Source organism: Anopheles cruzii, chromosome 2 (assembly GCF_943734635.1).
Source record: "Anopheles cruzii chromosome 2, idAnoCruzAS_RS32_06, whole genome shotgun sequence".
NCBI classification, from domain to species: Eukaryota; Metazoa; Arthropoda; class Insecta; order Diptera; family Culicidae; genus Anopheles; species Anopheles cruzii.
The window spans coordinates 5915992-5930594 of record NC_069144.1 but is presented as its reverse complement, the minus strand read 5'-3'; positions in this window follow the sequence as shown (position 1 = coordinate 5930594).

The following is a 14603-nucleotide window of genomic DNA, read 5'->3' as shown; positions in this document are numbered from 1 at the left end:
CTGCAACACCTCACCACCGCGAACCGGGAACTGTTTGCAGTCAAATTTTTGCGCCTCGACTCGAAACGGTACTTCGGGTTCGGGTGTCGGTTCAGCGTTTGACAGGAAAATAAATCTTTCGCTTCGCATTAATCCGCGGGCGCGACTTGCGAAGACGGCCACGTCAAACCAACCGACCGGGGCCGGGTGTCCACAGTAAGAAGCGGTCCCCGGCGCGAGTCCGCGGGAGATGAATGGTAGATTAAAAACGGTAGCGCTGATTGTCGGGCCAGACAGCCAGCGAATCCCGACCGTGCAGGGTGCACTCTACTCTTGAGCCTTGCGCTTTTCAAAGTTCCCAGCACCGGAAACGGTATCGGTTTCGCGTGCAGTAGACAGCATCCTGTGTTCACTCTCAGCGTATTTAAACAGGAAAATCCAAATCCTCGGCCGACGCGGCCCGGGATTATGACCGTGTCCGCCCGCTGCTGCTATGCGCCGGTGCACAAATGTTATACTAAAGAAATATTAACATAAAACTTTGCATAATGTATTTAAATTCAATACGATGTTGAACAACTTGGGCAACACTTCGGTTGCTCGGTTTCAGCGTTTTCCGCGTCGCGTCGGGAGCTCTCAGCGCGCTGCCAACAACACTTCACCCGAACACACTTCACCGACTCGACTGTGTCCTTTGTAACCGCCAACCGAGTGGCACCCTGTGTCCCTCTGTTGGCCTCTCACCACAAAAACCGGAGCATCGCATATCCGCTAATGTATCTTGGCATCTTGGCCGAGCGCTTCACGCGCGGAGGCTAATCGGCCGAACCGAACCCGTTGGCCAACGTTGTCGGAGGACCATCACCGGCCATTGAATGCAAATTCTTTGCTCTCTTTCGGAAAACAATTTAATCCCGTCACCGCGAACCCGCGTCCCGTCGCGATCCACCGAAGGACATTTCCTGGCAGGGAGGATACACTACCACCGGGGACTCACTGGAGCCAACATAAATCAGTGCTCACGGTTGGCACGGAGATTCAATGGTCTCCGTTCGGTTCGCGTTCGGTCTCGCGCGCGCTTTGGCATCAACATTCAGCGCAGTCAATTGTTTAAGTAGTGTGGCCCATTCGGTGACATTCCGACCGGGGGCTACCGGGCGCGTGTTCCGGTTCCAGTTCCAGTGGATCGGAGTTTTTTTTCCGCGTTTGCGCGTATGTAGCGCTACCGGACCACGATGCAAGGACAACGCGAAAAACGCGTGACCGTTGCGATTTCTGACCATTGTAGATCGCACTTTTTTGCCTTCCTGGATCGCCCAGTGTTCCCACTGTTCGAGAGCATACAAAGGCCGCCCGATCGCGAGGCGACCCCGTGATCCCAGAATGCATGATCGCACGAGTGAAGTGTTGGGAAATTATTCAAGGAATTATCATTTTGTCATATTGAGTTACCCCGGGGCGGACGATGGACGGCGTGCGGACGCGTGGGGTGCCCACAGAGGCGACCGGAACACAGTTTTGTGTCAGAAAGTGCGGACCAAATGGACCGGACCGGACCGAACCGAAAACCGAGTGTTGAAAAATGTTAACGGACCCGTTTAGTGGGGCTTAATCACTACAATTACAGTAAAATGTACAGAATATCCTGCTTTTGCTCATTGCTTTTGATTTTTTTATTGGTAATTTAAAAGGTGGCGATGGTGATCTTGATGTTGTAAAGCTATAAAATGAAACAGAGCGAAACATTGCAGAAAGGACATCAAACGCAATTCGCGATGTCAGGAGTTTGATTTCCCGTAACCCAATCAGCGGCTGACACTCTCCGGCGTGTATCGATATTTTAAACATTTTATTACGAATCACCGGAACACCGAAGATCCGCGGCACACACACACACATGTGGGCATTGATTGGAAATTTAAATTTAATTAAGCTCGCCAGCGCCGAGTTCGGAGCACTATGAAGAAAACACGAAAACTCGTTTCGCATAGACAGTCCCATAAAACGGTGAACCAACGCAAAAGTGTCCTCAATTTTCGCACTACGTGTCTGTGTGTGTGGAAATCAAATCGCAAACAACAAAACGGCACGCGAGGAGTCGTAAATTTCCACTCTTTGTGACACATATTTTCCACTCCACATTCTGTATGGCGGCCAAAGGAAAATCGAGAAAAAAAGGAACGCCTCATCGCATCCCGCAAAGTCCCGTAAAGTCCTTGTTTTGATCCCTTCATTTGCTAAAGACGAGCGCCGGAGACTGACGCTCCGTTCCGAACACTCCCCACATGATGATGGCTCCCCGGGCCCCTCGATCCGAACCGAGGACGCAGGAGAGGACGATTTGTTGAGTGTTGTTTTATAGTGCCATCGCTTTGTTTGCTAAATTAAATTTACAGTTTCAAGCTCGATGAAGCATATCCTCGGCTCGGCTCGGCGCGTTGGGGAGAGAGAGCGTTGCGTGCGAACCACACTCCGACGCCAGACCCGGCGTGGCGTGAAGCGGGAAGGGCGTTCACGCCATCGTCCGTGTGTTACACCATAAATGCCGACGAATGATGACATACTCCCTCCACAGGAGTTGTCGCTTCCTCGGCTCCTGCGGGAGCGATTGGAGCGGCGTTTCGTTGAAGTGTGCCGACCGGGACCGGAAACAATCGGAATGGAATTCACATGGCACCAGGATTCGACTCTAGGAGCGGGAAGCGATGGGACAGTTTTTCATTGGCAATCAACCAAATCATTACGGCTGAGTGGTGTGAATTGACCAAGGTGAAAGTGATGCAATGTTTTATGTACATCAATCAACCTTTCGCTCGGTTTGGCCAATTTTTCAAATGTAATCTACGACGATGCGTGTGTCTTAAAAATGCGAAATTGGTCTGAAGGATTAGAGTTGTGTTTCGCTCAAGGACAAGCATTTTGTAATAAAACATTCACATTCATTTAAAGTAAAAAATGTAAGGAAGGAGTTTCTGATTCTGGTACTTCCCAGGTTATAAATAGCACTGCCATTTGTCAGCCATCGAATCGGCATGATGATGAATGCTGTGTCCAGTTACTTATCGTCCAATTATAGCCAGCGAACGAAAACTAAAAACGATTTTTGGTCCTGTGCGTCATGTCGCGACTGACTCCAATCAGCCCGACAGCCAAGGCCACGAGGTGGTCCGGACGGTGCTCCCGGACACTTCGCGGCGGCGTGTATGTAAACAAGCTCATAAATTTCCTGTCAATAACCCCCGGCGGGCCAACCGGCGGAAGTGTCGAAAAAACGGGGTGTGAAACATACATTTTCCGCGCGGATTGACAGCACTTTCGGGAAATGAATCGTCGTTGCAAGCGATTTGAGCGCCTGAAGTGCGGGGCTGACTCGTTCCCGGGTGACGCCAATTCAATCGTAAAAATCCATAAAACATACTCATATTATGACACCTTATCAAATTGATACGTTACCTTTGCTCGAGACTCGAGCGTGCGCTCGAACCGACGGCGTACGACAGCAGGCACCCCCCCTTATCCGAATCCCTGCACAGGATCATGTGCCGGGGTGCCGGGGCTCCGAAATCGCCCCGAAATCGATTGGCAACGGGATCTTCTTCGCGTCTGTCAGGGCCTTCGCAGAGGAAAATGAAACGGAAAATCTGCGCTGCGGGCCGGGAACATTTTCTCCAAATCAAATTACACACATTTGTACACGTAGCGGGTAGCAAACAACAAACGGGGCCGGTTCCGGTGAAACCGAAACCTATGCCCTACATTTTCCCATCCGACTCCGGCTCCGACGGAGGTTGTCAACAAAACGGGCCTCCGGGAAGAAAAAACCGCCACCGATCGGGTCCGATTTGCACGGTTCCGACCACTAACCGGCTGTTTGTCGAACCTTACGCCGGCGTAGACATGCCGGCGGTCCCTACGGCGGCGGAGCAAGACTCCTGCGCGCCAGTTACGGCCAATGTTCGCAATAAGAAGCGTGCACAGCGTGCGAGTTGCTGGAGTGCGCTAAGGATGGCCGAACAATGGGCTGCAGCATGATTTATGTGTGTGGCAAGTTCCTCAAATCAATGTCGTCACGGTTTCGGTGCGAGTGGAAAAGTTGTTTATTGATTACCGTCGCTACCCTCGGATGCAACCAGCGGAATCAGCGGCCGAGCCGGGCGAATCCTCGAATTTTCACGCTCCTTAACATAGGTGGCCGCTTCCCGTGTCACGTTGTTTTGTAAACATTGTCACAGGCTCATGTAAAGCTCGATTCGACACGCACATAGCACGGTCCAGGTGACAAGGTTTGTGGTTTTTGAGGGCCAATTTCGAGGGCCCCGTTTGTTGTCACGGCCATAAGTCAACCGGACCGCCCAACCCAGGTTGAGTTTACGGGGGACGATTTTCACGGTTCATAAACTTTAAAAAATCATCATTCTGTCCATGGCGGCTGTTAAATTTTAGAGGCATTAAATAACTGTCATTCACAGAAATCATTTAAAAACTAAAAATTCGATTAAACCTAATACAGTGAACAGACTTTGTGGATTAAATGTTTATTAATAAGGATGTTTTGAGGATCATGACGCTACCAAACCTTCATTTTAATATTTCCATCCTTTTCGGTATAGAACCTCCCATAGAAAACTTTCCTCGAAACGAAAAATACAGTGTCGAATCCCAACAGACGAGTTCCTTTTGCCAATTCAGGAACGTGGCCAATGGCGTACACCGGACGTCTGCCGTCATCGGCTGCCAAATTCCGCTTACGGTACCGGTAATTCTTTCCTTTAAAGGGAAAAACTGACTATGGCACGGCTAAAATACAGTTCGCCACATTCGTATTTTAAAAACTGTCAAACCAATGGTCCCCCCCCTTCCCGGTCCACCGGCCACGGAATCCGCAATATTTTCGAACCGTTTCGGATCGCGGCGACCGGCGGTGGTGGTGTTTTTGCGCTCGTCAGAAAGGGGTCCATCAAAATGGGTCCGGGTTTTTTGTTTTGCCCCGGCCACCACGACAATCGAGACGATGGAGTCTTAAGACAAAAACCCGGCAGAGAAGAACCGCGCCAAACCGCGTTACATTCGGCCGCAAGCCGCGACACTTGCCGCGATCCGCAATATCGGTTGATAAAAACTTGTCGATATGTTGATTGATGATGTCGTCAAGTTGCAGCGATCGGAGAAGAATTTTTATGTCCCTCCCGATGTTGGCCGCCCATTGCCCCGCACAATCTCACCCCGTCCGCTCGGCTTTGGGGCCCCTTCTGCGCCTATTTGCTGTGTGTGAATTCGATTGCCCGTGGCTCGCTACGTGAAACGATGAAAAAGGGCAAGAAAAAAGGTGGCGTAAAGTTTGTGCTGTCGCGGACGCCAAGAACAATCCCAGCGGACCCCGATGCCGTGCCGATCAGGAACTTGATCAGGAACGAAGCCATCGGAGGCAGTGCTTTTTTGGGGGAAGTACGAAACACGCCAAACATCGAATCGCCACACCACACCACGGCAAAACGGCACAATGATTAAACCAAACGGAATCGAATCGTGCCGCTTTTTGCGGACCCCGTTTGGTGGGGCGGCTATCAGAAGGGAAGTGTTTCTGTTGCCGCCGCCGCCGCCGCACATTCAATCAGCTTCACCAGAAGCTCATGAATTTTGCAGCAAAGACTCTCGATCTTCCACCATCTTCGCTGGCCGATATTACCAATTCGAGGCCATAAAAATGACTTATAGGTTAAAATTTGAGACACTTCAAGCGCTCCACTTAAAAGGAGCCCGCGTTCCAAGGTGAAACTTGAATTTCTCACCGCGCCCGTGGACGCGCTGACAAGCTGCCCGGTCCGGGGCGATGGAATGGCCATCACGATAACGGTGCAGGACGAATCTATTACTGGCCTGTGGACCCGCTGAAGAAACACCGATGCAGCGCGCGAGGAACGCAAAGGGACGGGCACAAAAGAAACGGGCGCATCAGGCCGCGCCAGAAAAACAAACTCGGCGATGTCCTGCGATGTCACTGCGGAGCCGAGTGCTGAAAGTATGCTGAAAACGTCTTTATTTATTGATTCCTACGAAATTTTTCACCTGAAGTGATATCTTTATTATGTTGACCAGAATGCTAAAAATGCCGCCCATCGCTGATTCCGGGGGCTTTCGAGGACAACAGAAAAATCCGGTGCCACTGTGGGGCTGCTGGATGGTTGGTAGTACTGGTGAGCTGGGAAAAGGTATTGTAATTTAATTATGTATATTTTTCATAAGAAATTATTGTTTATATAAAACATATTTCGATTATGAAACTAAACATTTAAATCATAGCAAATCGTTTTTGAACAACGTTCTATTAAAGTTAAGATGTGAAGATATCAACATGCCGGACACGATAGTTTAACGATCCATATTGATACCGACACCCGAATGGTTTTGATTCGATTTAAACGAGCCAATGTGGCCACATCGGCTACAGTCCCGCTCTGCTCCAGTCTCCCCTCCCGGGGCGATTGGACGTTTTCTGACAGCGACACGGAGCGAATTGTGAATTTTCGCACGTCGCAGACTCTTCAACACAAGTGACGAAAAGAAAATGAAATGCTACAGCTATAAATATGTATTCTCCAGCGACGGTCAGCAGCAGCTCGCTTGGCATGATACAAGTGCTACTGGTATAATTGGGAAGCTTCGCCTTGTTTTGTTTTATGGTGCTTTTTGTGGCGTTTTTGGTTCTGCCCTTCGCAGACACTTGTCTCCCGGCCCGGGCCCGTGGGCCGGGTTATGCTGGCAACATATTCCGTTCTCGTTTCACACGACAGGCAAGTGTCGAGTCGGCGTCATAATCAGTCCGCTTCACTCAGTTAACATCGGTTCGGCCAACTGCCGTTGCACGGGGGAGCTACGCAACGCAACGGTCGGAGTTCTGGTCGATTGCACAGCTTTCCGGTTTGTCGGATGTACTTTACGCAATCTGTGTTCCGCCCTGCAGCTTGGTGGAAATCAATTTCCAATGCTAGCATAATTACTTTCGCGCCCCACCGTTTCTCCCCGGGGCTGGTTAGCTGTTGGCCGAGTTTTTTTCATTATAAATAGTTAGTAAGCGGAACACAATCGTGGCATTTGGTCTGGCATTCCCGAACGTGACAGCCCCCCGAAAAACACCAACGATGAAGGTAAGGTTTTTGGGCATCAAGTCCCTCGTCCCTCTCCCGTCAAACAAATAAAACTGTATCGTTTTCCAGCTGGTCCTGTGCGTCTTATCGTCGGTGATAGTGATTAGCGTGGGCCTATCGCTCAAACCGAGCCCCCTGCGGGACATCACGTTTCCCCGGCACAACGGACCGAGTCTTGCGGGAAGCGAGGGTAGTGAAACCCGTTCAGTGGCCGCCCAACATAACCCCGTCCCGATGGAACATTGGCCCCACACGCTCGATGTGAGTCCGGCCAAACTGCGCCAAATGAGTCGCCAGAAGAAGGTGAAACAAGTGTCGGCAACCAGGGAGAACGAGACCACGAAAGTGACCACCCGAGAGCGGAAGATGCACACGAAAATCGTCCCCGAGCCGGTAATCGTGCACGTCGAAAAACCGTACCCGATCTACATCGAGAAGCCGATCATTGTCGAAAAGCATATCCCGATTAAGGTCACCATTACCAAAAAAGAAACCTACACCAAAGGAAAGCACCACTAAGCAGGGAAGCGTTTCTTTTTGGTGATGTTCATGTGTTCATGTAGTTGAAAATATTTATTTTTGAAGAAAAATACAATATTAAGTTTTGTAAAATGAGAACAACAAACTTGGACTTCTTTGATGCCTTCTGTGTATGAAACTATCAGAGGCAACATTCGATCAAAACAATTATCAAAGTAAACCATCGAGAAGCTTTGCCAATACAAATGCCGTGTGTATTACAATTATTATTCGGAGTTCAAAATATTAACTTAAATTGCAGCAAGTCCAATTAATCTAGTTCCCGTTTAAAGTGAGAAGCATAAATCACGCATCCAGCGTGCAATTAGCAGAATGGCACTTCAAAATGTACTCAATTCGGGCCCCAGGTGCCCTTTCGGGCTGCATCTTTCGCCACGAAAGCCACGAGCCATCGGCGGTGGCCTGTGGCAATCAGCGCCGCTTTAATCCGTCTGCAAAGAAACCCAACCGACCGACCGACCGACACCCGGCTGTCAACTTCTTGTGCAAACGGCAAACTGTCACGGCAACTGTGGCACGGAACCACCCTGTATCGGATTTCTTGTGTACCGAAGAAGGCGAAGGAGCGAGTGACCAAATGCCGCACCGCGTGGACGCCGTCGCGTCCACAAAAGGTACGATAAATATTTATTAGAAAAGGCCGCCATTTCCAAATATTCAAATGATTTGTTTGCAGATTGTTTTCCGCTAACGAACAAACGAATTTGCCTGCGATTATGCCGCGCCGCCATTGCTTTGGCGGTGGCGGCGAAGGCGGTGGAGGTGTGTGTGTGTTTTAGTTGGCCGGTAAAGGTCCTGTTGATAAGGTCCTGCCGCTGTGTGGAGCTGAACCCGCCGGGGGTGGGCTGCATCGATCACTCTGTGGCCCGCTCGCTGGGTGTTCAGTCGAGTGTTAAACGGGAATTGTCAACACCGTTGACCGTTGCTGCGTGGTCCGTGGCGTGCGCGATAATTGGCTACATTTAAAAGTCAAATCAGCAAACCTCCAGCGATTCAGCGACACCTCGCCGATATGCCGGCATTCACGTTACGGTCCGCGGGAGATCCGGTTAGAGAGCGGGTTGCCGATAGCCGAATCGAGTGAAGTGTGTAATTCCGTCGACTGTCAACAACGATGAACATACTTCTGTAATTGATTACTGTCCGCAGTGTTCGCACCGCATGAGTTCGTTCGTTGGTCGGTTTGTCGGTGCAACCAATAATTGTCCGAGTTTTTGCCTGAGAAAAAGGTTTGAGTCCAAATTTAAGATATTAAATTCTTGGTGAGCTTTCAAGGCGTGCAAAATCATTTCGAGCCGTGCATTCCAACATTGGTTCTCGGTTGGAGTGCAATCGTACAATCCGCCATAAAACAACTCTCCACTCGCCACTCGGACCCCCCGGGGAAGATAACACCCCCCGAGACCCCCAGGCCACCCAACGCAATTTACTTCCTGCCGCTCTAAGCGCTGCTGGGCCGTCCGAAAATCCCCAATCGCCGAAAACCGAGCCTGCGGATCGGGTAGGCGGACCGAGCATCGGACGATGACAAATACTAAATTATTTGCTTGTTTTCCAACGACACTGACTCCCGAAACTCAACTTCCCGATACTCTACTCCGGAACGTACTCCGACCGGGGTGCCTAACACGGGGCAGCCCGAGGCGAGAGTGATCAAAGCTCCAATATCTATGGCCGCCGGCTCTAAGCGAAGGGCGACTAACTCCACCTGGGTTTGGCCCGGGGGACCGTACGGGCGGCCGTTGGCAGGGAGGGCAATAAATTTTCAAACAACCAACCTTCGTTCCTTCCAAAGTGGCTATCGATTCTGCTGTGGCGGGATTGGCCCCGCTTCGACCCCGACCCGAGCGGTCCAGTGCCAGATATCCTCGTAGCCGGCCATTTCGTTCGCTCGCTCTGGGTGCGCTTATGTATACACTCCGCAACAGATGCCATGCCCACGAGGAGGTACCGCCGTCATCGTCAACGAACCTCCGTTCCGGAGGTTCGTACATAAAGGCGGCCCTCTAAAGGAAGAAAAAGCGGCAACGGAGCGACCTAATACAGAAGTAGTAGTGCCAGTAGGGCGGTGTTGGCAGCTGGTACTAGTTATTTTAGTAGCAATGGGCTCGGAGCTAACACACAAGCCATGCCCGGAGCGAGGGCGAGTTTCACACACCAAATTGGGGAACAGCGAACCGACGGATCGCATACCGGATCGAATTCTCGGGGTGTGGAAACTGACACTGGCACATAAATGGTTACACGCTCAAGTGATATTTTTCATTGGCTTCACCGGGCGGCCACCGGCCAGAGTCTTGGAGTGTTCTTGGAGGGAACGCCAACTTGGGGCCAATACCTACAATGGAAGTGCCGGAATCCTATTAAGGGCTGGTTGCCAACCGTTTCCGACGAGGTACGGAGTAGAAATGAACCTATTTAGAATTGATTTCACTTACATCTAGCTGGAAATAATATTAAATTTATATCAAAGTACAAGTACCTCTGTTTGCACCTCTCAGCTGCACCAACCTCTCAGGTCTCAGGTCTTGGCCATTAAAAAAGGAAGTAATATCATGATACACCGATGGCGTTGTTCACCGAAAGGTGAGCAAATACATAGTAGCAGCGTCAGCGGCGAGTTGGTCCGCGTATCACCGTATCGTAACACAAAAAGGTTGATTTTCCGCATTTGGCCGGTACGGACCACATTCCGCGCTGGCCGAAAGGGAGTGGTTTCGTTCGCTTTCCACACAGCTGCTGCTCCGAATGCTCAGGACTTTTCCAACCTCAGGACGGGAGAGGTACCCCAGGAGGAGGAGGAGGACGAGAGAGAGAGAGAAAAAAAAATAAAAACAAACCATAAGAGTGTGTCTCTCGGTTATGGTAGAACCACTCCACACACACCGTCGGTATTATTAGCTGAACTCGGTGCGCAACACGATGCTGCGACCGACTCGACCGGAGCAGTAGCAGCTCTGCTCCCGGGTTGCCATTGGGTTCTCGAGTCGGTCGGTCGGTTTTTTGTTGTTGTGATTCAGTGTTTTTTTCTTGTGTAGTCTGTTCTCTTCGCTCGATGTACATAAACGGAACAGAAATCCCCGCTTCGGGGCCGAGGAGTTTTCTTGTGTCATGGAAAATTGGACCGAAATGGCGTCGTTTTGCGCTTCGGCTTCCCAAAACGGGTGGCTCGGCCCGAGTACGGGGTTTGGGAATGCTGGTCGGCACTTTGGTGCACGTTTAATTAAACTTTGCCATTGCCCGCACGAAACAAGTTAAGGTGTGCTTCTTACAACTGTATTGTTTCAGAAGACGCTGTGCGAGGCTCCACATCTATAACAAAAATTTCCTTCAAAGGTCCGATTATAGTCTGGCTTTCTTGTTACGCAACGACGCGTGTCGTCTCGTAGAAGAAAGATTTTCTTAACTACAGTCCATTAACCGTCCTCCACTCGACACACGGACCGAAGCATAATCCCTTTTCCGGAGATTACAGCTACGCAAAGAGTACGGCACATGATACCCCCCCGGAGTGGGCAGTAGTCTAAATTCTTTGCTCTGCAAATTAATCATCCTAATCTCTGTACGGTGCACACATAATAAAACAACGATATCACGATCACGGCTGGGAGAAGGAAAATCTTGAGATGGCCACCGCACACACACACTCACTGCCGAAGAGGACTCGAGCTCGATATAAATTCTTTTCACAAACATGCCCGTGTAATCCCCGAGTACCGGGGCCGGGGCCACCGCCACTCGGTTCCTCACACATCCGATCCGATAGAGCAAAACTTCTAATTACAACAATTAACCGGGTCGAAGCTGACACCCGGAGCTAACTTTCCGGGTGTCTTCGGAGAAGAAAATCTTATCTTTTCGTCAAACAACACCCCGGCTCAGCCGGGGTTGTGGGCCGGGTCGGCTCGGATCAGAGTGCTCCCTCGCAGAAGACATCTTTCACCCGAGTGGCGAGTGGCATGTGTGAACGATAAATCACATTTACGCTCATCCTCATCCTAGTTTATAGTGCCCCCAGCTCATCAGCACCATCGGAAAGCCACGGTCGGAAAGCTACAGAGTGACAATAAAACAAACGTACTCGGTCGCACTCTTAACCCGGGACAGGACACACTCCCTCAAGAAGTGCTTGACCCACACGCCGAGGCCTTTGGGCCCCGATGAAATCATCGATTTTCTTGTCAGCGCGGGTTAATTTTTTTAAACCTTGGCCACCCGTGCTAAAAGTGGTTTAGTCAGCTTTCATGAAGTGACCGCTATTTATTAGCATGGCCGCACTCGGTCACTCGGACTGATTAGCGTTCGGTGAACATTGCAACAGTGTAGTCTAAAAGTAAAATCGCGGAACGGAGTCTTTAACCTTTTGAATGATGGCCGATTAGGCGGAGCACCGAACGCACTGAGTACGGTTTGCCCTTTGTGTTATTTTATTACTGTTGCAATGTTGGCTTCTACCGAGATAAAAATAACAGCATCCCCCGAAGACGCCATTTTGTCGCCGTTAATAAATTCTTCAACCGAGAATGTGTTCTTCGGCGGGCATGTTTGTTTTGGGAACCAACATTTCAACGTCAACAGTGAGGACACTGAGGAGGAGAACTGTTTTAAAAACTACGTCGAAGGGCTTAAAATGTATGGTTGGCAAAAGTTAATCATTCAATGTCGGCCAGCAAATGGAATTTATTTAATTCCGAGTGGCCATTCATTTCTGTAACCTTACCGGACACTAAGGAAATGAACTTATTTACTTCTTAAATATATTACTTCAAGTGTGTATTCCTTGCCTTTTCCCGATGCCCAACATGTCCATTCTAAATTCAATTACCCGAAGGTGTGTGAGCTCACCTCTCAGGAGTGTGTTTTCCACAGGAAAATAAGATTTATTTCACTGCCTCCGCGCATCTTGGCACCCTTTTAGGCCGACCAAGTCTCCATTTTTTCTTTTGGAAAATGGAAACGACTTCATTTCGTAGCCGCTTGCTAAAAATATCGCCCATCGCCGGACAGCAACGCCGTTTCCGAGGTCTTTACGGGTACGGTTCCCACAACGGAAACGCTACTCCCAGCCGAAAGACCAATTTAGTTGCGCCCCAATAAACCTCCATCCCGGCTCACGGGACCCGCTGACTCCCGCGTTGGAATCAGTAAGTTGGAACCGAGCCTACCCGACCATGGGGCGTTGTCACCGGAGCGAGACCATTAAAGCTTCTTCGAAGCAACGGCAAAAACTGCTTCCAACCGTCGCCGGCGCAACGGCCATAAAGCTGCCACCCTGCGCAATGTGGCAACCAAATGAGACTGGAAGTGGAAGATGTGAGGGCAAAAAAGCGGTACCAATCTGAAACTTTATGTAACTCTTATCATCGTTTGGGCACCGAGTGGCAACCGAGAAAAAACAGCATGGCGTCCCATCGTTATCGCCCCCGGGAATGGAAAACATTTTCCAGGTCCATGATCAAAGACCCGGACCGGCGCAAAAGACTCACAACGCAATCGCCCTGAGCCCGGGGCGGAAGGACCAAAGAAAGCACACACACACGGCCACACACATTTTGCTGACTTCGCCAATGAACCTTTTCCACTTCCCTGGGCCTGGGCCAGGACCTTCCTGCCGGGCACCCGGAGCCAGAGCCAGAGCCCAGAGTGAGGTGTATCTATCGAGTACAGTATTTCCTGTGCTCAACAGTGCCCCTGACGACGGACGGTGGTTCGGCGGGCCACTTCCGCTCCCGAAGCCGCGCGCCACCACGCTGCTACTGGAACGCAACTAGAATAGAAAATAATTCACATACTACCCCGTTGACTGCCGCGAAAGGAACCGAGAAGCAAAGGAAGATAAAAAAACACCGGGGAGTAAAAACAGTAGCGGAACCGAAAAGAAAACAGACCTCCACGACGACGACGACGCCATCATCCACTCACACTAACACTGCCGCGGCGGACTCCGGCGAAGCTTGTCAGAGTATGTACCGAAGTTCAGTTGCCCGTCTTCGGGCAAGGACTTTTGGCCACCGTCGCCATCATCATGGCCGCACCAGAGGAAAGCTCCCACCAGGCGGGACCCACCGCTGGGGTAGTTTATGCTTTCGGCACTAGCGAAAAAAAAGGACACACCAGGAGCCAGGAGCCTTGGCGCGGTGTACATAAAAGATACCAGAAGGAAAAAGCGAAGGCGAGCGCCAGAAAGAGAGCACCGGTAGTGCGGTGGGCGATAAAAAATATTATGTCCTGTCCCCGTGCACACACACCGGAACTCCGGTCCGGGTTTTTTTTTTGTTTGGTTGGTAGTGCCCGGGAGTTCGGAGTAAAGTTCATATTTAGTAGAGCAACTCGCGACTCGGGAACGCCAACTTAACGAGTTCATAACAAAGCAACGCTCGGTCTCGGCCACGCCTACTACGTGAGGACGCGTGCGCTTTCCCTACACACAAAAGCCCGATTTTCCCGCGAATGAACAGGACAACCGGTCACGCGGTGGAGGCCACCTGGCCGCTGGTGGAACGGAGAGCGCAACAAAACAAACGTGGCGCTGATCAAAACGGGTTCCGCGAGATCAGTGCGCATACGTCGTCACGCAAACAGGTCTAGCGGAAGATGCGGATCCGCGGTCCGTAGTGGCCGCACCCACATCCAACGGTTCAGTACAATTTTAGGTATCGACTCCGACAGGACGTGATTTCTGTGCTCTCCGCCGTCGGTCGTCATCCGTTCGAATCCTTCGCGCGTGTGTTTCTCGCCGTCGTGTGCTGTGTGTGATGGTTCGATGCGATCTTTCTTAACTGCTGACATGCTGAGACATGCGAATGTTGCCAACGGCAACTCGGCAACACCATCTAGTACACACTAAGGGTTTTCTCTTCGGTGGTTCGGTGGTGATCGTTTAGTGCCTCGCCCTATTGTGATCCGTTTTGTGACGGCCGTGTGTGTGTGGTGAAGAAA